Source organism: Asparagus officinalis, chromosome 2, assembly GCF_001876935.1.
Source record: "Asparagus officinalis chromosome 2, Aspof.V1, whole genome shotgun sequence".
Lineage (NCBI taxonomy): Eukaryota > Viridiplantae > Streptophyta > Magnoliopsida > Asparagales > Asparagaceae > Asparagus > Asparagus officinalis.
Genome location: NC_033795.1, coordinates 23,931,155 through 23,957,146, shown reverse-complemented (window position 1 = coordinate 23,957,146; position 25,992 = coordinate 23,931,155).

Sequence of the window (25,992 nt, the reverse complement as noted above, 5' to 3'; positions counted from 1 at the left end):
ATATTCATTCTTTTCCTAAATCAATTAAATAGATTAATACAAATTTATTTCTCAATTTTCTTATAAATTTTCCTACAAACACCCCACGACCTAAATGAATTTCTCCTTCCAATCCTTATGAGAATCAGAAAGGTTGGTAATGAGCTTGAACTTCCCCGCCATCTGAAAATGGAAATGAGGCTCTTTTTGAGTCACCTTCACGGTCATTAAACGACCGAAGACTTTCAAGGAAGGCCTAACCCCTATCCAGTGGCAGATCACCACAAACCCCACTAAGACTGCAATGGTGTTAGACTTCATTTATGTCGTCGACACTCCTAACGTCTCAAACACTTGCTTAAGGAAAGGATGCAGAGGCAATCTCAGACCACTTCTATATGCCTCACAAAGAGCGAATTCTGCTCTGACCCATGGTCAAATATGGCCTCCGACCTCGTCGGAGCATATATATCGTATGCCTCAGGAATATCGAACTTCTTAGGCATTATCCCCATATGTTGCGAAGTCACTTTAGAGTGAATCTTCTCCAGAAGAGCTCGATGATTAATTGGTTCAATAGCCATCGGAGATCATAGAGCTGATCACCAGAAGAGATAAATGGAGAAAATCTTGAATTCTCTCGAGGAAATTCAAAAAGACAATAGCATCCTCTTGCGTGGCCCTGTTTCTATATATAGGTAGCTGATTTTGACAATTGACAAAATTCAAATCATCAGATCCAATTATATCCAATGGACAAGATCTGTTTTCAAATTCTGAAGCACCCTTAGAGATCGAGGCGCAGCCCACTTACCTTGAACAGTCTACAATCTACCAAGAAAAATGACTGCAATATAAAGAAGATGTAGAATGACGTCAACGACATCGCTTCAGAAGAAACTTTTCAGTTCTCGTTCAAAGCATCCACGTCCTTCCAAAAGCAATTTGTTTTTATTTAATATTTTACTCGAACCCGGCTAAAGCCGCCTCCAAGTGAAAGGGGCAAACTGTTATGGTATTCCCACTCGCTGAAATACAATTCATTGGCAAATGAACAGATTGATGTACTTCCTCAATCAACACCCCAATTAAATTGGTGGCCCAAGTCTAACAGAGAGTCCAACTTAACCGGCTAGACGAATCGATATTCCTTCATATCGACTCGAAAAGCAGTACCAGTCGACCCTCTTGTCGAAGACAACTCACCAAGAGTCCACTCGGTCATTCGATTAACGCCTCACGAGGATGACTCGAAAGGCGTTACTTAAAGGCGAAGCTAAAAAATAACTTCTGCTTCGAGCTTATCCTCGTTGACAACATGTCCATGTCGTATTTAATGTTTAACAGGCATCATCATGACTCTAACCCCAACAGTCTTTATAATTTACCAGACCACATGGGCCACCATCATACTCCCTCTCACTTCTCATTTAATACTGAGAAGATCCTCCCTCCAGTCGCCAGCCGACACCTGTAAAACAGAGGCTGACTTAGTTGCTAGCCCACACTTCAACATCGTCCTTTTATGCTCGGCCGAAGTGACTAATCTACCCCTTATGCGCTGAGTATAAATACATGTACTATTTTAACGTTAGAGAGGTTCACAAATCTGATCCTCTAACGCATACACAATTACAAGAACACAGTTCTTTCTTGACCTCATTCAAGTTCATCAACTAACTTGATCATTAGATGCACTACGGGGGAACCAATCCCCGTCCTCTTATGAATTTCTATTGGTACAGATTCCTCAGATGCCTAACTCAAGAAACGGATATAAAGTTAGAGAAGAAAGCGGCCCCTCTTCAACATTGAACAAACTAATCCTATCCTGGATCTGACTGTGTGATCATATAACCATCAACAGTTTGGTGCCCACCGTGGGGCCTTCTTTCTTTTTTGAGAAAACATGTCAGGTTTTGAGCAAGGGTTTGATCAATCCAACCCTGAAAACAATATCAGAGCTACGTTACCCAAGCCCAGCTCGAGGAAACTGCTCACAAGTTTTCTCAATCTATCTAAGAGCAGTTCGCCATTTTTACTCGTGAACTCCTTGGTCGGCTCCCGCAGCCACAACAAGCCACTTCATTCCCTCCCCCTTCAGAAGACCAACGGTCGGAGGCTTACCCTTCTGGATCACAACAGGCGTTCCCTCTCCAGACTCCTCATGCTGCTAAGCAGCTGGGGAATCGCGTCGAACACGCATCCATGCCGCCTCGTCGGACGACTCGCGCTGACGAGCCTCATCGACACCACAACCGCCATCAGGGGACCTCTGTGAGAGTCCCTATCTTGGTCACCTTAAAGACCATCCTAGGGGGTGGCCTCTAAGACTCTCCACTATCATTACGCCTCTCTTACCCCTTCTGTTATCTTAGGGGCATCTGGCTATGACCGAGTGTATCGACCGGTCGTCGACTGCATCGGGGGTAATACCCCTCTCTCCGACGATGTCATGTATGCCCCATGTGAGAAATTTAAGATACCTCACATGGAGAAGTATAAAGGTGAGGGAGATTCTTCTGAGCATGTTCAGAATTTACTATGATGTGATGAGCATGCTCCAAGCTTCGGAAGCGGCCATTTGTCGATGTTTCCCAATCACTCTTTCGAGGAGCGCCAGCTCTGGTGGAATGCTCTGGAAAAGAAATCCATCAGCATCTTCCAATAACTTAGTTGGAAGTTCATCCATCACTTCCTAGCTCACACCAAACAAAAGTTGCCTCCTCATGTGTTGATTCAAATGAGGTAGGGGCCTGAAGAAAGCCTCCGAACCTATTTCAAGAGGTTCCAAGCGAAGAGGTTGGAGGTCAACGACCTAGGGAGTGCAGTTGTCATGTCCGCACTCGTTTCCTACCTGCAAAACAATGAGTTGGCCGACTTGCTTGCCAAAAAGCCAGTCGCCAATTATGAGCAGTTGATGGCCAAAGCCCACGGGTATATGGACAAAGAGGACGCCCGAGCCTATAAGGTGTCGGCTAAGGGTGTAGAGACTTCCACATCCACAACTTTAATAGCATCAGGAACCCCAGTCATCTCGTTGACTCTAGCAGCAATACTGGTGGTGGCACCGAACCGATGCCCGAGCCAGCCAGGATCTCCCCCGCAAGGCAGGAGTGGCCGAGAGACCTCCCAAGGGTCGACCCTCGTTCCAATTGGTCCAACAGGAGTGGCCGAGAGACCATCGTTGACACCTCTCTCACCAATGCTCTTGCCATGGTTCAAAAGGAGGGACACCTCAAGGAGCCAGCCCCTAAGATGAGGTCGAATCCAAAGAACCGAGACACCCGGCAGTTCTGTCGGTATTATTAAGATCATGACCACCTCACTAATAACTGACGTATCCCCAAGAGGGATATTGAGGACTTAATAGAGGGAGAATACTTAAGGAATCTTGCCTCTCGACAGGATCGTAGGGAAGCTGACTCGCCCAGAGCAGACAAAAGACCCTGCTCGCGGTCACCTCATCCTCAACCATAGCAAGACAGTTGACCCCCAGATCCTAGTCACAAGGGGGTCATCAACACAATTAGTGGTGGTCCCACTATTGGAGGGTCGTCCAACAATGCTCGAAAGAGGTATGCCAAGAGGACATTACAGGTCGACCAGAATAGTAAGAGGACAAAAGTGGAGGAACCCATATCAATTGGGGATACTGACCTACAAGGCGTTGAGATGCCTCATGACAATCCTATCGTCATATCTGTGGCAATTGATGGCTATCAAGTAAAGTGGATCATGGTCGACACAGGGAGTTTGGTGGACGTTCTGTATGTCAGTGCCTTTAACCAAATGGGCATTGACAAATACCAACTTCTTCCCTGTAGGGGATCCCTTGTCGGATTCACTGGCCATTCTCTCTTGCCAGAAGTGATGATTACTCTCCCAGTAACAGTCGGGGAGTACCCTAAGAAATCCACCGTTCAAATCCAGTTCTTGGTGACGAATTTGAAGTCGGCCCACAATGTCATCTTAGGCCAAACTGCCCTTCAACTCTTGCGGGCCATTCCTTCAACTTACCACCAGATGGTCAAGTTCCCAACTCCAAATGGAGTTGGAGTCGCTATGAGCAACTAGCAAGAGGCCAGATCCTGCTACCTGCTCTCGGTCAAGGGCAAAGGTGCACAAGGCACCATGGCTATTGAAAAAGCATGCCCCTAGTTAGAGAAAACAATGGAGCAGCAAAGGAGCAGCAAAGGACGACGCCGGTGGAAGAGCTTTAGGAGATCCCCATTGACCAAAAAGGATTGAAGATGGTCAAGATTGAGTCTAGCCTGGTCGAGCCCTTGAGAGGGGCTTTGACAGAGTTCCTACAGGCAAACACTGATGTATTCACCTGGGGACCCGAAGACATGCCAGGGGTTCCTCCCGAAGTGATATGCCATGAGCTGACAATCGACAGGCATGCCAAGCCCATTCGACAGAAGAAGAGACATCGCAGCCCAAAGCGCCAGAAAGCGGTGGCTGACGAAGTCAAGAGGCTTCTTAAAGCTGGCTTCATCTGAGAAGTCCAATACCTGGACTGGTTCGCTAATGTCATCTTAGTGAAGAAAGCACTGAACAAATAGAGAATGTGCATAGACTTCACCGATCTCAATAAAGCTTTCCTTAAGGACAACTACCATTTGCCTCATATTGATCAATTGGTTGATGAGAGCACGGCTCATGAGCTGCTCAGCTTCATGGACGCCTTCTCTAATTACAACCAGATCTTCATAGCATAGCATGATCAGGAGAAAACCTCCTTCATCACTGATTTGGGCATTTATTGTTACAAGATGATGTCATTCGGACTGAAGAACGCTGGGTGCAACATATCAGAGACTTGTCACTAAGGTCTTTGAGCACCAGATCGGTTGTAATCTGGAGACCTATGTGGATCACTTGTTGGTGAAATCGAAGCAAGCATCCGCCCATGTTTCATACCTAGATGAAACCTTATCCACTCTCCGGCGTTACCGAATAAAGTTCAATCCTGCCAAATGTGCCTTTGGGGTACAATCCGAAAAATTCTTAGGGTTCATGATCACCCAGAGAGGCATAAAGATAAACCCTGAGAAGATAGCTACTATAGAGCGACTCCCAGAGCCCTGCACATTGAAGGATATTCAGAAACTGAATAGAAAGATCGCGGCTCTAGGCCGATTCCTCTCCAAATCCACCGAGAGGAGTCTCCCATTCTTCAAGACTCTGAGAGGGAGTAAGAACTTCAAGGAGAGTATGACATAGATGGCCGAATGCAGTGCAACATTTCAAGACATCAAAGCATATTTGAGTACTAAGCCACTGCTGAGCTAGCCTATAGGAGGAAAGACATTGTACTTGTACATGTCCGTCTCCTCCGAAGCAGTTAGCTCTGTTCTTGTTCGGGAAGATGAGAACATTCAGAATCTCGTCTACTATGTGAGACGGATCCTCAAGGTAGGCTGTAGGTTGTTTAAAAATTACTAAAGATAATTGATCCTCATCAAACACTAAGGATGGAAGTTACAATTTGACGGCTTTCAGAAGGCTATAATTTAAACTTTCACGTAGATCGATGAAGGTTACAACCTGACAATCTTCACAACAACTGATAAAATCTCTAATTCAACAGCATTCACAATCAACATCAGGAGTTACAATTTGACGACTCTCATACATTAAGGAGCCAAGGCGAAGATTACAAGATGACGATCTTTGCAACGCTCTGACGAAAGAGATTACAAGTCAATGGTCTTTTTAGTCCAAGATGAAGACCTCATCTCTGCACCCTAGAAATGAAAACGCAAGTGGCCTCGTTCCAAAGTCAAAGCAATGCAAACGCAGCCTCAACCCAACTGCAAATGTAGCTCCTAAACGCTATCAAATGTAACTTTTAAAAGTTGTCCAACACAACTTCCATCCACTGCCCAACGTAGCTTCCAAAAGCTGCCCAACGCAGCTTCCATCTGCTGCCCAATGCAGCTTCTATTCGCTGCCTAACGTAGCTTCCAAAAGTTGCCCAGCACAGCTCCCAAAAGCTGCCCAACGCAGCTTTCATCCGGTGCTTAACACAGCTCCCAACTGTGCCCAGCGCAACTCCCAGACTGCTGTGCTTAAACGTGAAATTCCTGCCAGAATGCGTATTTTGCGTTTTAACTCGTTCAAATACGAGCTGAATGGTTTTCCCATGATTTGAGAGGTTTTCGCCCACTTAGGAGCGGATTAAGGGAGTGGTTACACCCCTCAATCCCTTATAAAATCTCAATAAACTCAACTGAGTAGAGGAGGCTGGATTTTCTTTGAGGATTTTCTCGGGGAATTCGAAATCAATCTGGTGAAGATCTTGAAGCTTTCTTCAATAATAGAAAATCTGTGAGGGCTTTGCTGCTTGTCTTTAAAACCGATTTTTGGTTCAAATTAACTCTGTTACAGTGTTTAAAATTCATCCTGAGTTCATAAACTCTTAGGAGTTCTTTTCATACTTGCCACGCAAGTTTACATTAGTTATTCCAGCGAAGTGAAATATCGGATCATCAACGAGAAGCAAACTTGATACGAACATCGAGGGAAGCATCTCATCGCCACTGTGAAGAACCCATAATTAAACAAAGGGGATGATTTATATTGATCCTCTTCTCTTTGTAATCGGAAATTCAAATTGTAATCAGTTAGAGATTAAGAGAGTTGTAAATATTCTTTTTCTAAGTAGTTAAAGGGAATAAATCAAATTCAATTCTTTTATTTTGTTATTGCAAATTTTCCAATAAACAAAAGATGGCAACTCCGCCAGAGATGAGCTTTTTCACCGATGAAGAAGTGATGGCGCAATCTGACATCATGCTTATTGGAACGACCGTCAAAACTCTTATTGTTGAGTTTGATCAAGTCAAGTATAAGGAAGTTCTTTCCTTTAGATCCATTAGCCTCAAGGCTATGCGTAAGATCCACAAAGTCTTCAAAGAGACTAAAACTCCAACTGCTCTAATTGCAGCCGAATCGCCCACGGCAGACCTCTCCTTTGGGCCAGATTTCTCGGACAGCCCCTCCTCTGATGGAGTGGGCTCAGCTTTAGCCAAACCTATACCAAGACAACAGGTATCGAGTCGCAAGAGGCCCATTGAGGCGACAAACTTGATCAACACAGATGGTGACGTCACTACAAAGGCCTTAAAGCAGGCTAAGAAGAACACCGCTCGACGAAAGAGGAGATCCCTACGATGAGCACATCTTCGAGAATGTTGATCCTCAAGTTAACACGAGCTTCGTGTTTGTGAGCCTAAACGCGACCCTATGCTCTGCGTTTCTGCTTCAGAATGCAAGCCTCACGTCTATGAGCCCAAACATAGGCTCTGTGTAAATAAGACTGAACGCAGCCCTCAATGGTGCGTTGTATAATCAAAACGCAACATTCAAGGGCACGCTCCACAAACTGAATGTAACTCTTAGGAGTGCGTTTTAGAATTAAAACACAACTCTCAGGAGTGCGTTCCACAAACTGAACGCAACTCTCAAACATGCGTTTCAGAACTAAAACACAGATTTCATGACTGCGAGACCCCCGAATACTCTACGTAGTGCGACTAGATTAAGGGGCGGATATAAGAAGTCCATGGATTCAAGGCATCTCACCCAGATCCATGTTCACCAAGAGTCAATCTTGTCCAATCATAGGCAGGGGTCCCAATTCAATCCTCACGATCAGTGAAGAATTCTTCTCGAGTCTTTGCAACAGATTTGGAAGTGTTCATATTAAGAGAAAGACCGATGCAAAAAGTCATTCGTTCATTCCAATATGAACGACTGATTCCTACGGTCCTCTCAGAATGTCAATGCTGCTCATATGCAGCCAAACCATTAGTGTTCAACCAATTAACGAATGTTGCTTTGCCTAACCAACAATGACATTCACATAGGAAGAAGAATTCAAAGGATGAATACCTTAGAGTTACTTCTAATATGATTAGCAGAGGGAAATCATCAATCCCTAGTTCTGATGAGTCAGAGACGAACCGGCCTCCAAACATCAAAGAGATCCTGAATGAGTTCAAGGGAATCTACCAACATACCCAAACTCGAAGGGGAGTCATACCTCCTGTCGATTATCAAAGATTGGCTAGAGGAACTACTTCCGAGGATGAACACTTAGCCATTGTGGAGTCCCAATCATCAAGCTCTTTTGTTGAACATAAGAGCTCCGCCTATATGACGAGAAATCATGAAGATCTCGTGAAGAGACTTGATGAACAACAAGCCATGATCAAAGCACAGCAAGAGACCATCATGAACTCTGGATCCTGATGACTCCATAGACAGGACCAAATTTCAGAAGATAAATTCACCGCCAAGGCAAGAATCTTCCCGAAGAGGAAGAACGTCTTCATCCCGACCTCACACAAACAAAGGGAAGAGAAAAGTGGTTGATGGTGTTGCTTCTGACTAAGAAGCCCACAACCTGAAATCTTTCTCTGATGAAGGAAGAAAGACGAAGAACGAGCAGAATCTCCAGTCTACCAAAATGGAAGAATTGGAAGCCCGCCTCAATGTCATTGCTAACAGAAGCGAGCTCCAATACGAGGGAGTTGCCAGGTCCTATCCTATCAAATGGAATGCAGCCCCTTATCCTCCAAAATTTGATGTCCCGATGCTATATGTTGGCCTTCTTGTTTTGATGATGATTTACAAATAATTTACATCTAATGTTATTTTTCTAATGTTTGTATTTTCGTATTTATTCTAGGCAAATAATATGTTGGAGGATGGATGTGTTGAATATCATTTCTCCATGATAATGTTTTGATGATAACAATTTATATTGTGTGTGCACTAACTTTCATATGCAGATTTCAATATCAGAATATGTACAAGTGCAAGTGAATATCAAGGCATTTTGAAGTGAAGAAAATGAAGAACAAAAGATAATGTATTTGAATTTTTCTTTGCTTAGAATATTTGTACAAGCCTTGATCACACACACACGCACACACACACATTTTTAGAACACACTAACACAGGCTTAGTGTGTTGGTTAACTATAGAAATCCCCTATGTTAACCATTAGAATAGTAGTTAAAACTTAATTATAAATACTCATTATTTCTGAATATTTGATCTTAATAGTCGACTAATTAGGATAGTAGTCGACTACTCATGTATATAACTCAAATACAAGTTTCTGTCTTTTTACAGTATAGTCGACTAATTATCATTATAGTCGACTACTGAGAACATTTTCCGAAAACACAGAGTCTGTCTGAACTCAGTGTAGTCGACTAATGACTACAGTAGTCGACTACAAGAGACAGTTTTTCAGTTTTCAGAATTTGAATATCTGACAGTTCTTGGCCGTTTTTAAACGTTTTTAATCTTTAAAAACTTGTCTTTTCAAGGGCTATATATAGGTTATTTGTTCAGAAAAATTGGAGATATATACATACCCATAAGCTTTGATTCTTGAGCAATTTTCCAAGTGAAAAACATTCTGATTTTCTGAAAAAGAAGTAGTTCTTATTTTGAAAATGTGGGCTTGCTTGAGTTATTTTCTGCTGAAAATAAGAAACCATCATACCCATTTCTTGTGCAACTGTTCTATACCAATATAGAACGTGTGGGTACAATTGGTGGTTCTGAAAAAATTAAAACCCTTGTTAAAGGAATGGAGATTGAATTAACTACTAAAACAATTGGTAAAATATTCAACATTCCTTATCAAGGAGTTTCTCTTAGCTCTGTTAGGATGAATGATTCAGACTTGCTATCCAATCACATATTTCTTCCAGGACATGGAAAACCTTTGAACAATTCAAACAAACTTCGTCCATTTCCTAGGTTCATTGCTCGTATCCTAGCCTATAACTTATTTCCAAAAACTGGAAGTTTTCATTTCATTTCCCTAGAATTAGCAAAAGCTATATATGCTATTATGGGAAATATTCAAGTTAATTGGGCTGAGGTTTATTTTGATAATTTTCTGACCATTCCTAGAGGATTTCTTCCTTATGGTGCATTCCTGACTAAGATCTTTGATAAATTCCATGTTGATCTCAAATCTGAAAAATCTGTTGTCCGTTCAATTGAATTTTTTGATTCAAATGCCCTAACTAGGATGAAATTGACAAATTTTGAAATCCAAGATCACAATCCTCAAAATGAACCTGTTCAAAATGAACCTGAACTTCAACAAGAAGATATTCCACAAACCTCAACTCAAGCTGGAGCCTCTTCAAGTCAACCTCCACCATTTCCTACTGAACCTTCATGTTTTTCAGACGTGCAATACAATACTTTGAGTGCACGTATCCTAGAACTGGAAACAGGTCAACGAGCTATATATGCACAAAACAGATATATCATCAGCAATCAAGAAGACCTAATCAAAAAGTTTGAAGACTTGGACTCAAAGCTTAATTCATATTTTCAAGGCCAACAACCTCCTCCAGCACCTTAGAATTTGTTTCTGTTTTTTGGTCAAAACAATTATGTTCTTATGTTTAAAACTATGTGGTTGTTATTATGTTTAAAACTATGTGGTTATGTTGCTTTTATGTCAAGTTTGCTACAATATAACTGTGTGTTAAGCCTGCTATTATGAAAAGTTTGCTATTATATGTGTTAAGTTTGCTACTATTTTGTTCGTTAATATAACTGCTATATATTTTAAACAGATAATGGTGATGAACATTATGGAACTTGTGGTCTTTATGGCAAGTCTTTGCCTACCAATATGGATGGGTGAAGTTATGGACTATGTTCATAACCTTGATGATTTGTTTGAAGTGTTAACTCATGTTGACGAAATTATGTTATGTTTAGGTTCTTCTTCTTTTTGTTGATAACAAAGGGGGAGAAATAGTTAAGTTTTATATTTTTTATTATGAATGTTAAAAACTTTGCATATATGCAGGGGGAGTAAGTATTACATGTTTTAAAATTTAATATGATGCATAAATTATTTGTTATCATCAAAAAGGGGGAGAATGTTGAATATCATTTCTCCATGATAATGTTTTGATGATAACAATTTATATTTTGTGTGCACTAACTTTCATATGCAGATTTCAATATCAGAATATGTACAAGTGCAAGTGAATATCAAGGCATTTTGAAGTGAAGAAAATGAAGAACAAAAGATAATGTATTTGAATTTTTCTTTGCTTAGAATATTTGTACAAGCCTTGATCACACACACGCACACACACACATTTTTAGAACACACTAACACAGGCTTAGTGTGTTGGTTAACTATAGAAATCCCCTATGTTAACCATTAGAATAGTAGTTAAAACTTAATTATAAAAACTCATTATTTCTGAATATTTGATCTTAATAGTCGACTAATTAGGATAGTAGTCGACTACTCATGTATATAACTCAAATACAAGTTTCTGTCTTTTTACAGTATAGTCGACTAATAGAGATTATAGTCGACTACTGAGATGTTTGACAGAAACATAAGTTTCTGTCTTTTTACAGTGTAGTCGACTAATGACTACAGTAGTCGACTACTGAAGAAAAATATAAGTTTTCAAGTTTCTGTCTGAACTCAGTGTAGTCGACTAATTATCATTATAGTCGACTACTGAGAACATTTTCCGAAAACACAGAGTCTGTCTGAACTCAGTGTAGTCGACTAATGACTACAGTAGTCGACTACAAGAGACAGTTTTTCAGTTTTCAGAATTTGAATATCTGACAGTTTTTGGCCGTTTTTAAACGTTTTCAAACTTTAAAAATTTGTCTTTTCAAGGGCTATATATAGGTTATTTGTTCAGAAAAATTGGAGATATATACATACCCATAAGCTTTGATTCTTGAGCAATTTTCCAAGTGAAAAACATTCTGATTTTCTGAAAAAGAAGAGTTTCTGAAATTGCCTATATACTTTCATCAAAAACAAATCAATTAGGTAATTTTACAGAGATTAAAAGAATCCTAAGCCACTGCTACACATTATTATATACTTTCATCAAAAACAAATCAATTAGGCAATTTTACAGAGATTAAAAGAATCCTAAGCCACTGCTGCACATTATTACACATTCAAGGCTTATAGGATCATTGTGTTCTTCTTCAACAAGTTTTCTCTCGGTTGTGAGAGGGTTAGTCTCTTGGGTTAGAGATTGTTGTTCAAATTGGCAAGGAGTTTGTCAATTGGTGTTGCAATTTGCAGGGACTTGCAAATTGGTCAGGTTTGCGTTTGATTTTGTAAGTTTATTCAAAATCATAGTGAAAACTCTCAAGCGGGATTTGCTTGGGGACTGGATGTACACCAGTTTGGTGGAACCAGTATATATCCAAAGGAGGTTGGCGGAATATCGGTGAAGCCTTGCAATTCAATGTTAAAGATCAAGTTCAAGCTTCATCCGCGAGAGTATGGAATAGAGCTTATTGAAGACCAATCAAGCTTGGGTAAATTAATTTAGGGTTTATATTATGTGTGTTAATACTTCAAGCTCAATATCACACACACACACACACACACACACACACACACACACACGTTTGGTTTGGTTTATCGTCGTTTTTCATTATAGACTTAACGACATTATTTTATATCTTTTATCAAGTTTATAAATCTATTGGAAAGTTTTCAAAACTTTGTTTAAACTCATTTTGTCAAGATCAAGCTTTTACAAGTCTATACTTATGTGATTTTGCAAAATAATAAGATTCCACAATTGGGAAATGCAAATTGTTTTCATGTTTATAAACATTTCGTAAAGTTTCATCAAGTTTGGAATTGATTTGTTATGTTTAATGGAATTTACAAAATCATGTTTTTGTTCGTGCACATGTTCGTGCATGTTTTACAAAACAGATAAGTTTTCATAAATGGGAAATGATATTCAATAAATTCTTTCTTTTACATGTTTATCTACATGTTTATAAACTTTCCTTAAAATTTTACTATTTTTGGAGTTGATTTACTGTGCCCAATTGATTTTACAAAATTGTGTATGTCAGCAGATTTTTAGAAACTGTATATCTGTGTTCAAACATTAATTTCTCTCAACTGGGAAATTATTTTTCATAAATTCTTTCTCTAACATATCATTCTACATGTCTAAAATCCTTCCACAAAATTTTATAATTTTTGGAGCTGATTTACTATTTTTAATTAATTTTACAAAACTGATACACAGTGCTACAGTACCTGCGGTCGCCCGCCACGGTCGACCGCCAAACTCTCTGGATGTTACTCAGCTTTGCATATGCCTCGCGGTCGACCGCGAGAACGTCACGGTCGACCGCCACGTTGTCTTTTCCATCCTAAAGGCTATTTTCTTGCAGCCGTTGGTTGGGGCTTTTTGGTCTTTTGTTTGAGGTTTTTGGTTGAGGTCTTGGGAGGCTATAAATACCCCCATTGACCTTAGTTCTTACACCAATCCAAGAAGTGTTTTAAACAAGTTTTAAATAAGGGTTTAAGTGTGTTTTAGTATTTGTTTGGTTTATGAAGAAGTTTTCACAAGTGGAGGAGATCGTCTTCTTATTTGGACTTCAATCTCCATTCTCCATCTTGTTATCCTTTGAGAAGTTTTCTAAACTATTATCTAGCTTTACATTTGCTTAGTTATTTGATTATTATTCCTTAAAGCTAGCTTTTATATTGAGTTTAGATTTGATTTAAGTTCACTCATTGTTTACACACACCCACATTGAGCTTATTGTATTTTCATACATAGTATATTTGGGGTTGGTGAGAGTTGTAACAATTGAGTGTGAGCTTTTATTGTGTTCTCATCTATTGTAGAGAACAAATTTATTGTTTGTTACATTGTGAGATTATAAAGTTTTCGGTGAGCCAGAAAACCGAGTGTGAGGAGTGAACGTTGATTGGTGAACGGTGAAAACCGATATTGTGAGTGTGAGTGTATACGTTGAACGGTGAGCGTTGAAAACCGACATAGTGTGGTTGTAAATATTATTCGGGTGAGCGTAGAAAACCCGATCGTGATAGTGGATTTCTCCCTGAGAGTGGGGAGCGGAGACGTAGGACGAAAGGTCCGAACTCCGTGATCATTTGATTGTGTTTGAGTGTGCTTTGGCGTTTATTCTTATTTGTGCTCATTGCTCATATCGCCATTGTCTCATTATTTACTTTGCCCACTATCTTGTTTATGTTTATTTCACCCTTGTATTAATTTGTATATCCTTGCATATATCCCATAGTATATTTATCATATAGGATATATATATATCTTTATTCAAATTGATTATTCTTGCTTATAACTCTTGTACATCTATCTTGCAAGAATAATTTGTTATTATTTTAAATTAGCATAAAATCAGATTAGATTAGCATAAGACCCTAATCACCCCCCTCTAGGGTCTAACAATTGGTATCAGAGCTTGGTGCTCTTTGATTTAAGGTCTAATCGCCTTGAGTTAAAGATCCAAGTTATCTTTTTTGTGCTAATCTAGTTTTGTGATTTTTTTGTTATCTTGCTTGCTCATATATACATTATAGATATGCACGGTGTACCTAGTCTTGGTTATGCCATTAATATCGCTCCTAGGATTAATAACTTTCCCTATACCCAATGGTGTGTTAGATTTAAACTATTTGTTAGATCTAAAAATATTAATTTATGGGAAGTTATTGAGGATGCTTATATTGTGCTCACATTGGAGAAATCCAAGTGGAATAATCATGATAAAAAGATGTTTACTATGAACAAGCTTGTGTTAGAATTTCTAATTGATGCTTTTGGCTTATCCTTTTCTAACAAGCTTGATTCTTTTGATAGTACTTACACATTATGGAAACTTATAGAAGCATATCAAGCGAATTTGGAGGCAATCTAACAAGCTTTGGAGGATTCTGCTTCTAATTCATGTGGAGCTTCATCTTCATCGTGCACACGGCCACTAGGCGATAGCTCTAGTGTAGTAAGCGATTCGGAATCCGAGAGTGATATATCCTTTAATGAACTCGCTTGTGCATATGATAGATTAATTCATGCCTACACTAAGTTGCATAATAATTTTATAGATTTGAAAAGCAAGCATGTTAATATGAAATCCGATCATGAGTTGCTAGGTTTCAAATTTGATGTCATTGTAAAAGAAAATATTGTACTTAAAGAAAACAATGATATGTTAAATTTGAAAAATAAAAAATTAACCTCATCCATCACTAGCTTATCTCATGTTAAAAATAATGCCATGTTAGAAGTAGAGAACATACAAAATGATACAGCTTCTTTTATAAATAACTATATATGTTCTACTTCTAATAACAATACTTGTATGCATAATGATGAGTTGAATCATGTTAAGGATCGCATATCATCTTTAGATTCAACGCTTAAAACATGTATTGTTAATCATGATAAGTTTATGAACATGTGTGCTACGTCTCATGCTAAAACATCTAAACATCATATCCATCATGCACACATGTATAGCAAAGTCTACAAATGCACAAATTGCGGTCGTAAAGGTCATCTTGCTAGATTTTGCTATGATGCACATAACCCCACTAAGGTTCACTTTAATCCTCCTTATGCATCTTATCAAGCTTCATCATCACATTTTGCACACACACACATGCACCCATTGCTCATCATAAACATGCATGTGTGTATAAATGCGATCTATGTGGTCGGTTTGGCCATTTGGCAAAGTTTTGCTTTAATTTGAAAAAGAATTCTCGTTTGCCAAATGTTTCTAATAGACCACATGTGTTTAAGTATGATGTTTATGGTAGATTTGACCATTTGGCAAAGTTTTGCTATGATTTGAAAAAATATTCAAACTTGCCAAATTTCTCAAGTAAACCACCTTTCTTTGATGATGTTTCTCTTTTGCAAAATAATTTAAAAGAAAAATCTTTATTTGCAAATGATTCTTGTGCATGCCCACTTGGTCAATACAAATCATTTAACCCTCTTCATTGCACCTATTGCAATCGGACAGGTCATGTGTACAATTTTTGTTTTGACCGTGCTAGTGCACCATATGCGCCCAAACGGATTCATAACCCTAGGGCTTTGAGCTTGACTGATAGGGGTAATGTCCCTAACCAATCTAGCACCAAAAATTCTTGGGTGCCAAAATGATTTTAAACCAAGAATTTTAGTGTTTTTATTTTTCCTTTTCTTGGTTTTGTAAAATGAGCTTTGAAAATTTTTATATGAAAACAAACTTTCTTTGATCAAATCTTTTGTTTTCATGACTATGAATTTCAATTTTCATGAGAAGTTTGTATTTATATACCCCCCCCCCCTCGGGTTTATTAGGTGTTTTATTCCCAAATCTTGTTTACCGGGTGCTAAAATGTTTATATGGGTTGATACTAGCTCAAGAGCTAGATATAATTACCTCTCTTGATTTTTAAAAATCAATGATGATTTGGTTTTATGATTTAAATTTTGATTTATGATTTCTTTTGGTTGATTCGTTTTCATTTGAAAACTTTTTGCATGATTCTCATGTTCCTCTTCTTTTGATTTCATAAATCTATTCTTTTATATGGTTTTTATATGTTTTGTGTTAATGAGACACTTCTTTCATATTAACATATTTATATGTGTTCTCATTATCTTTTTTTGTATGTGAGTTATGTTTAGTATGTTTATAATCTATGCTTTCTCACATATGTATGCCTTAGCATTCATTTCATATATTCTATATGGCATTTTGATAGGGGGAACAATCCCTATATCTTTCTATGTGTTATACTTACCCATGCATATTGATAGGGGGAGCTTTCGCTCTCTTCATACCTTTGTCCCCTTTTTGATGTTATCAAAGGGGGGGAAATATTATGAGTATATTCTTTCTTGTTTATATGCATGATATATTATGCTTTGTATATTCATTTCCTTTCATGCATATATCCTTTTTGTAAATTGTTTGTCATTATCAAAAAGGGGGAGATTGTTGGCCTTCTTGTTTTGATGATGATTTACAAATAATTTATATCTAATGTTATTTTTCTAGTGTTTGTATTTTTATATTTATTCTAGGCAAATAATATGTTGGAGGATGGATGGAATAGAGCTTATTGAAGACCAATCAAGCTTGGGTAAATTAGTTTAGGGCTTATATTATGTGTGTTAATACTTCAAGCTCAATATCACACACACACACACGTTTGGTTTGGTTTATCGTCGTTTTGCATTATAGACTTAACGACATTATTTTATATCTTTTATCAAGTTTATAAATCTATTGGAAAGTTTTCAAAACTTTGTTTAAACTCATTTTGTCAAGATCAAGCTTTTACAAGTCTATACTTATGTGATTTTGCAAAATAATAAGATTCCACAATTGGGAAATGCAAATTGGAAAATTATTTTTTTTAACATTTTCAAAATCACATTTGCAAATATTTCCCAAAGTTTCATCAAGTTTGAAATTGATTTGTTACGTTTAATTGAATTTACAAAATCATGTTTTTCGTTCATGCATGTTCGTGCATGTTTTACAAAATAGATGAGTTTTCATAAATGGGAAGTTATATTCAAGAAATTCTTTCTTTGACATGTTTATCTACATGTTTAGAAACTTCTCACAAAATTTACTATTTTTGGAGTTGATTTACTGTGCCCAATTGATTTTACAAAATCGTGTATGTCAGCAGATTTTTAGAAACTGTATATCTGTGTTCAAATATTTATTTCTCTCAACTGGGAAATTATTTTTCAGAAATTCTTTCTCTAACATGTCATTCTACATGTCTAAAAACTTTCTACAAAATGTTATAATTTTTGGAGCTGATTTACTATTTTTAATTGATTTTACAAAACTAATACATAGTGCTATAGTACCCGCGGTCGACCGCCACAGTCGACCGCCAAACTCTTTGGGTGTTACTTAGCTTTGCATATGCCTCACGGTCGACTGTGAGAACGTCACGGTCGACCGCCGCGTTGTCTTTTCCATCCTAACGGCTATTTTCTTGCAGCCGTTGGTTGGGGCTTTTTGGTCTTTAGTTTGAGGTTTTTGGTTGAGGTCTTGGGAGGATATAAATACTCTCATTGACCTCAGTTCTTACACCAATCCAAGAAGTGTTTTAAACAAGTTTTAAACAAGGGTTTAAGTGTGTTTTTAGTATTTGTTTGGTTTATGAAGAAGTTTTCACAAGTGGAGGAGATCATCTTCTTATTTGGGCTTCAATCTCCATTTCTCCATCTTGTTATCCATTGAGAAGTTTTCTAAACTATTATCTAGCTTTACATTTGCTTAGTTATTTGATTATTATTCCTTAAAGCTAGATTTTATATTGAGTTTAGATTTGATTTGAGTTCACTCATTATTTACACACACCCACATTGAGCTTATTGTATTTTCATACATAGTATATTTGGGGTTGGTGAGAGTTGTAACAATTGAGTGTGATCTTTTATTGTGTTCTCATCTATTGTAGAGAACAAATTTATTGTTTGTTACATTGTGAGATTATAAAAATTTTGGTTAGCTAGAAAACCGAGTGTGAGGAGTGAACGTTGATTGGTGAATGGTGAAAACCGATATTGTGAGTGTGAGTGTATACGTTGATCGGTGAGCGTTGAAAACCGACATAGTGTGGTTGTAAACATTATTCGGGTGAGCGTAGAAAACCCGGTCATGATAGTGGATTTCTCCCCGAGAGTGGGGAGCGGAGACGTAGGACGAAAGGTCCGAACTCCGTGATCATTTGATTGTGTTTGAGTGTGCTTTGGCGTTTATTCTTATTTGTGCTCATTGCTCATATCGCCATTGTCTCATTATTTACTTTGCCCACTATCTTGTTTATATTTATTTCACCCTTGTATTAATTTGTATATCCTTGCATATATCCCATAGTATATTTATCATATAGGATATATATATCTTTATTCATATTGCTTATTCTTGCTTATAACTCTTGTACATCTATCTTGCAAGAATAATTTGTTATTATTTTAAATTATCATAAAATCGGATTAGATTAGCATAAGACCCTAATTCCCCCCCCCCCCCTCTAGGGTCTAACACTATAAACTTTTGACAACACGAGATTACTGAATCAATATATCTATCATTTCAAGTCACAGACTGGGAATGTGATATCAAATGATGCCATACTGGCTCAATTATTCGTTGGCACCCTCAAGGGGTTTGCCTTTGAATGATTCATAAAATTGTCTGCGTGATGTATCCAAAAGTGGGTGGATCTAGAGAGACTCTTCCTGCCAAGATTCTTTGAAGAAGATATAAATGTCTTCATCCATACCCTTCTCGTCACTAAGCAGAAAAAGAGGGAGTCCGTCAAAGCCTTCGTCTAGAGGTTCCGAAGCATAGCTCTTCAATGTTCGTCAGGTATGACACAGTCTACCCTAGTAGAGACCTATCGACACAACTTGCAGACCAACCTTCTAGCACAAATGAGGATTGCAGAATGCCGTTCTTAGAGACAATTAATCTCTCAAGGTGAACATGCTCAAAAAATTATTGTCATGGTCAAAGGTGAAGAACAAAGTAAGCAAGATCAAGCTGAGCAATGGGACCAAGCCCAATCTTCCCAATCAGAAGGGGAAGATACTACGGTCACTGAAGCCAATCCTCTTCAATAGGATGGTAGGTCCACAAAACTATCACGTTAGCAGTTACCTCTGATAGTTCATCAACTTACTAATCTTCTTCAATATGATGATTGGTCTACAAAACTATCACGTTAACAGTTGCCTCTAATAGCCCATCAACTTACCAATCTTTTTCAATAGGATGGCAGGTCCATAAAATTATCATATTAATATTTACCACTGATAGTCCATCAATTTGCCAATCCTCTTTAATAGGATAACAGATCCATAAAACTATCACATTAATAATTACCTCTGATAGTCCATCAACTTGCCAATCCTCTTCAATAGGATAGCAGGTCAACAAAACTATCACGTTAATATTTATCTCTGATAGTCCATCAATTTACCAATTCTCTTCAATAGGATGGCAGATCCATAAAACTATCACGTTAACAATTACCTCTGATAGTTCATCAACTTACCAATCCTCTTCAATAGGATGGCATGTCCACAAAACTATCACATTAATATTTACCTTTGATAGTCAAACTCTTCAGATAGTGGCCTATCGTGGGACGTGCCTCTATTCCAATCATAGTTGTTACACTCCAATGTCACTGAACGACTTGATGGATAGTGGTCCACTAGGCGATATGCCCTGTCTACCCCTTTTCCTCTGCACTTGTTCAAGACTGGGGGTTGGTTTATTTGTGGTCCATTGGATTATAAGTAATAAAATTTCTAAGTAGTCATGTTCAAAAAGACGCCTCTATCAACTGCAAAATTCTTCCCCTGTTAAGTCTTAATCAAGATTGGGGGTTGGTTACTTGGAATCCACTGGATTAAGGGTAACAAATTTTTCACATCATCGAGTTAACATTATACTTCTGAAGATCATCATCCCTACGGAGTATGAATTCAGTTTGCATCACTCCCAATTTGTCACGTTAACAATATACCCCTAACAATTAACTTATCAATCCTCTTTAACAAGATGATAGGTCCATCAAATTACTAAAATCATAATCTTCCCCAGTAAGACGCTAAGTCTTTAAAGTCTTGTTCAAATCACAAGTGCAAATTCGTGTCACGTTAATCTCATACCTCTGACAATCCACTTATCAATCATCTTTAATAGGATGATAAGTCCACAAAGTTGCTCTGATCGCAATATTTTTCTATCACGTTAATATCACACCTCTAACAATCCATTTATCAATCCTTTTTAATAGGATGATAAGTCTACAAAGTTGCTCAGATTGCAACATTTTTCTATCACGTTAATATCACAGCTCTAACATCCAACTTATCGACTCTCTCCAATAGAGCGGTAGGTCCTCAAAGTTGCCATGATCGTGATATTTTCAACTTATTGAGTCTCGTCAATAGAGCAATAAGTCCTCAAAGTTGCTCCGATCATAACAAATTTCTGTCATGTTAATCTCACACCTCTGAAAAAATTAACTTATCGACTCTCGTCAATAGAGCAATAGGTCCTTAAAGTTGCCCCGATCGTAACAAATTCATATCACGTTATTCTCACAACTCTCACAAAATCAACTTATTGACTCTTTCCAATAGAGCGATAAGTCCTTAAAGTTACTCCGGTTGCAACAAATACCCGTCAAGTTAATATCACACCTCTGATGACAAAATTAACTTATCGACTCTTTTCAATAGAGCGATAAGTCCTCAAAGTTGCCCCGGTTACAACAAATATCTGTCAAGTTAATATAACACTTCTGACGAAATTAACTAAGTCTATGTATTCAATGTCATAGCACTAAGTCTAAGAGAGTTCATTCTTTTAGCACAACGTTACATGTGGAATAAACTTAGACAATCCACATGCTAGCCTGACTCAAACGGTAGTCAGTAAAGGCTTATCAAATCCGTTGATGGCTGATGGTTTGCCAAAAATCCTATGAATGTTTGCGGGCCCATCAACTGAATGGATGTGAGTCATGACGTGATGTTTGAGAGCTTTTGTTCGTGAGTAGTTTGTACCGTCGCTATAGTTTCTCTTTGAAGCTTAGGTCCTGCATGACAAATCTTTTCAACCAAGATGCATTTGAAGCGAGTGAAGAGAATAACTCCTTTATGACAAGAAATCAATAGCTCCAAGATCAGAGTTGAGATCCAAAGTATTCTGAAACTTCATCCCAGTCAATCGCGAACTTTTAAAAACTTTGGAGGGGGTTCTGTAGGCTGTCTAAAAATTACTACAGATAGCTGATCCTCATCAAACACCGAGGATGGAAGTTATAATATGACGGCTTTCAGAAGGCTATATTATAAAAACTTTCACGTAGATCGATGAAGGTTACAACCTGACAATCTTCACAATAACTAATGAAAGCTCTAATTTAACGGCCTTCATAATCAACATCGGGAGTTACTATCTGACGACTCTCATACATCAAGGAGCCAAGGTGAAGATTACAAGATGACGATCTTTACAACGCTCTGACAAAAGAGATTAAAAGTCATTGGTCTCTTTAGTCCAAGATGCAGAGCTCATCTCTGCACACCAGAAATGAAAACGCAAGTGGCCTCATTCAATGTCAAAGCAAAGCAAACGCAGCCTCAACCCAGCTGCAAACGCAACTCCTAAACGCTGTCAAACGTAGCTCTTAAAAGTTGTCCAATGTAGCTTCCATCCGCTGCCCAACACAGCTTCCAAAAGCTGCCTAACGCAGCTTCCATCTGCTGTCCAATGCAGCTTCTATCTATTGTCCAACATAGGTTCCATCCTCTACCCAATGTAGTTTCCAAAAGTTGCCCAACGCAGCTTCCAAAAGTTGCCCAACGCAGCTCCCAAAAGCTTTTCCGGCCAGGATCGCGAGAATGTAGTGATCAGTTTCAGAATCTTTTAACCAAGTCACTAACAGACTCAGTCTTCTTTTGTTTTTCAGCTAGGAGAGTGGTCATAGACACTTCTGTGTCGTCATCAAAGAACATGGCCATGAAAAGTCTCTCCAAGTCCTTCCAACATTTGATGGACCCAGGCTCCAATCTTCTGAACCATTCAAAAGCAACCCCCTTAAGGGTGGTAATAAATAATCGGGTCATGATAGGATCGTTGCCCGTTATATGTCTAGTCTGTGTTTGGAAATAATAGATATGTTGTGAATAGGAACTCTTGTCATCGAACTGCACGAGGTTAAGAAGGATATGGCCTGGTCACCCCCAGCTCCTTGAAGTTTCCTTGTAGCTTTAACGAATCCAGTTGTTTCTGGAAGTCATCCAGTTTATGGTCTCGCTCTTTCGCGCAAGGGTTGGATTGAGCTTTGGATGACTCAGAATGAATTTTGAAGATTTCTTCCTCCTCGTCCTCTTGGATTTGACGGATAGTTTCTTCAATAGCATGTGAAGGTCGCCTACGCCTTGATCTTGAGCCCTCGGCGGTAGCTTTCTTCTTTTTCTTTTCTTTCTCTCCAAGAAGTTCCTTTATCATTACTTCCATGTGCCTGATAGACTCTTGTTGTAGGAGGATAGTTGCTTGTTGCTCTTCCAGTCTCCTCGCCATATCTTCTTCATTTCCGGCCACGTGAGCACTCGCCTGTTCACTTTGATCAGCACTGAAGGTTGAGATGTTGCGATGGTGGAGTTCTCAGGCTCTTCATTGACATCATCAGATATACCAGAAAGCTATTGATAGTCCAAAGGAACCATTACTCCGGTACGGGTACGAGTGTGTTGATAAATGCCCTGTCCTTCCATAAGCGCTCCTCGTAACCCCGGGGAAAATTCGGGGTCGGAGGATTCAAAAGAATCAGTTAAGGCTTTGCCTTTGCCCTTACCAACCATATTAATCGTCATTTTAATGTGGAGATTCTTTGACACTTGATTTTTAGGATGAAAGCATCATCTTCTGGATGTCAAAATCATCAATGGCTCAGACAATCGATCAAAAACCACAGATTTTTGTGCTGATTCGCCACTTGAGCACCGGGAAAGTATTACGGAGATAAGTTTCTCACATCAATAATGAGATTGCATCTGACTCATGCTACATTTGTGTGTGAGGTAATCACGGAGATCTATGGTGGAACTATCCCCAGTCGATTCTGGCAATTTAGTTTTACCCAAGCGAGACCCTCTAAATGATAGAGGTTCATGAGCTTGGGTAGCTGTACAAACTTTGTCATTCATCTATTTATGATGAGGTTGGTTGGTTGAACGAGCTTGATACATTCACCTTCTTGTTCAGCTATCAACTTGAGGTTCGTTCTTCTGACAAGTGAGTTTGGTCAACTTGAACACCCTCTTGAGTTGGTCGAACTCCGCATTGAGAACGAGGTTCATTTTCTGAGCCTGTTTGGGTGCGGGGATGAGATTCATCATTTTGACATTCCTTAGTCAATTGACCCTCAACAGACATATTGGCCTTAGGTTGGTCTCCTTTTGGTCGATAGTGGAAATCGTCCAACGAGACCAAGGCTCGAGCCTTTCGGTGAGCTTGATTCTGTCGTCGACGTTGTCGTGCACATCTCAAAAGCGGATCAACAACAGATTCTGCCTTAGTCAAGACTGGGTGAGGTTCAATAATAGTAACAAGAGTTTGGCTAGGTTGATCAGTAGAAGCCGAAGTTTGGTTAGGTTGTTTGACAACCCACTTCTTAGCCTGATGACTAGTTTTCGAAGCCTCCTCTTTGGGAGGCAAAGATTTCTCCTCGAGATTAACTCGAGTTGAACCATCAAAAGCCACATGGGCTGAAGTCTCATAAGATACTCTACAATACTTTTGTGCCTTCGTGGGACTCAAAGTTCTAGAGGAGAGGAACTCCTCATACTTGGATTGGTTGAACTCAATGCCAAGAATTTCGACCTCAGTCCCCACTGTGATCTGATCTGATTGCTCCACCACTAGTTCGTTGGAAATAACGGCTTCTCCCACTATGGTCGCCATCTTCTGTAGGGTCAAAAAATTAAAGTTGATTGATTCTTATTTTAAGAATGGGTTCTATCACGTGGTAAGAACCGCTTACAATAACTCACTTTCTCGATTACAGAGGGAGAGAAGATACATTTGACTTCTCTTTTGTTTGAGGTGGGTTCTAGGTGACGAGAGGATGCTTCATTCAATGCTTGAGTCGAGATTGCTTCCCGTTGATGATCAGAAATAGATCACAAAATGCTTCTGACAATGGCTTAGGCTACAGGAACCGAGGTTCGGGTCTTAGGCTTGTGTGCGAGAGCTTCACTTGGAATATCTCCTTTTTCTCTTCATAGCTGCTTGCAGCTATTTATAGAGCTTTATCACATAACTGACGTGCTACAATCATAGGGTCGTGGGTGTAACCGACTCCTGAGATTTAGCCCACGTGGCTGACTGGATCTTCGTGGCCATTACAACCTGATTTAATGTGAGTGACGAGCTTCGCTACGTTGGTGAACCCCATCCTTGATGTGAAGCCTAGTTACGTGGCGAGCCTCATCTTTGATGTCGAGTCTCGCTGGGTGGCGAGCCTCATCTTGATGTCGAGTCTCGCTGCATAGCAAGCCTTGTCTTTGATGTTGAGTTTCACTGCGTGGTGAGCCTTGTCTTTTATGTTGAGTCCCGCTGTGTGGTGAGCCTTATCTTTGATGTCGAGCATCGCTGTATGGCAAGCCTCGTCTCTGATGTCGAGCCTCACTATATGGTGAGCCTCGTCCTCTAAAAATGAGTTTCAATACTTTCGAGTGAACTTCTAGATGACGTCCGTCTTCACCTGTGAGGTTTTTTGTAACAAGGTGTGACTCCCGTCTTCCTTCTGGCATTTTTTGGTGTCTACAAATGTTCAACATCATGCAAGCATATCATCGTTCTGGAGTGGGGGTTGTACTTGTATCCCCAATTGGATTCGTGTTTCTCCTTAATCGAGCCATGTACCAATAATGTAGCATAGTACAATATCTTGTTATGCAATTGGCCGAGGAAATCAATATTCGACACCTCAAAGCTTACGGTGGTTCCCAACTAATCGTGAATCAAGAGAATATGAAGTGTGTAATGATGACTTAGTGCCTTACCACTTCACGGCGTTAAAGTTAGCCCAAAATTCTGAAGACTTCTTTATCGGATCGTGAATCAAGAGAATATGAAGTGCGTAATGAGGACTTAGTGCCTTACCACTTCGCGGCGTTAAAGTTAGCCCAAAATTATGAAGACTTCTTTATCGAATACATTTCATGACAACAAAATGTTGGATATCTTGACCCCAAGATATGTTTGTTTTGATGATAACAAATATTATATGTTGTGTATATTTTGTGCTAACATATGTTTTGCAGTATTAGAGCAAAATCAACAATAATATTCAAAGAGATACTCAAGACACAAGGCAATACGAGACAATTGAAGTTGATACAAGGCTAATTGGAGATGAAAGATATCAAGATGTTTCAATGATATAATTGTATTTTGGGTTTTCTTTCATTGGGTAGAATCTTTGTTAAAAGCCTTGATCACTCACAACACAAACATGCACATAGTATTTAGAACACACTAACACATGCTTAGTGTGTGGTTAACTATAGAAATACCCTAAGTTAACCATTAAAGTTTATAGATATA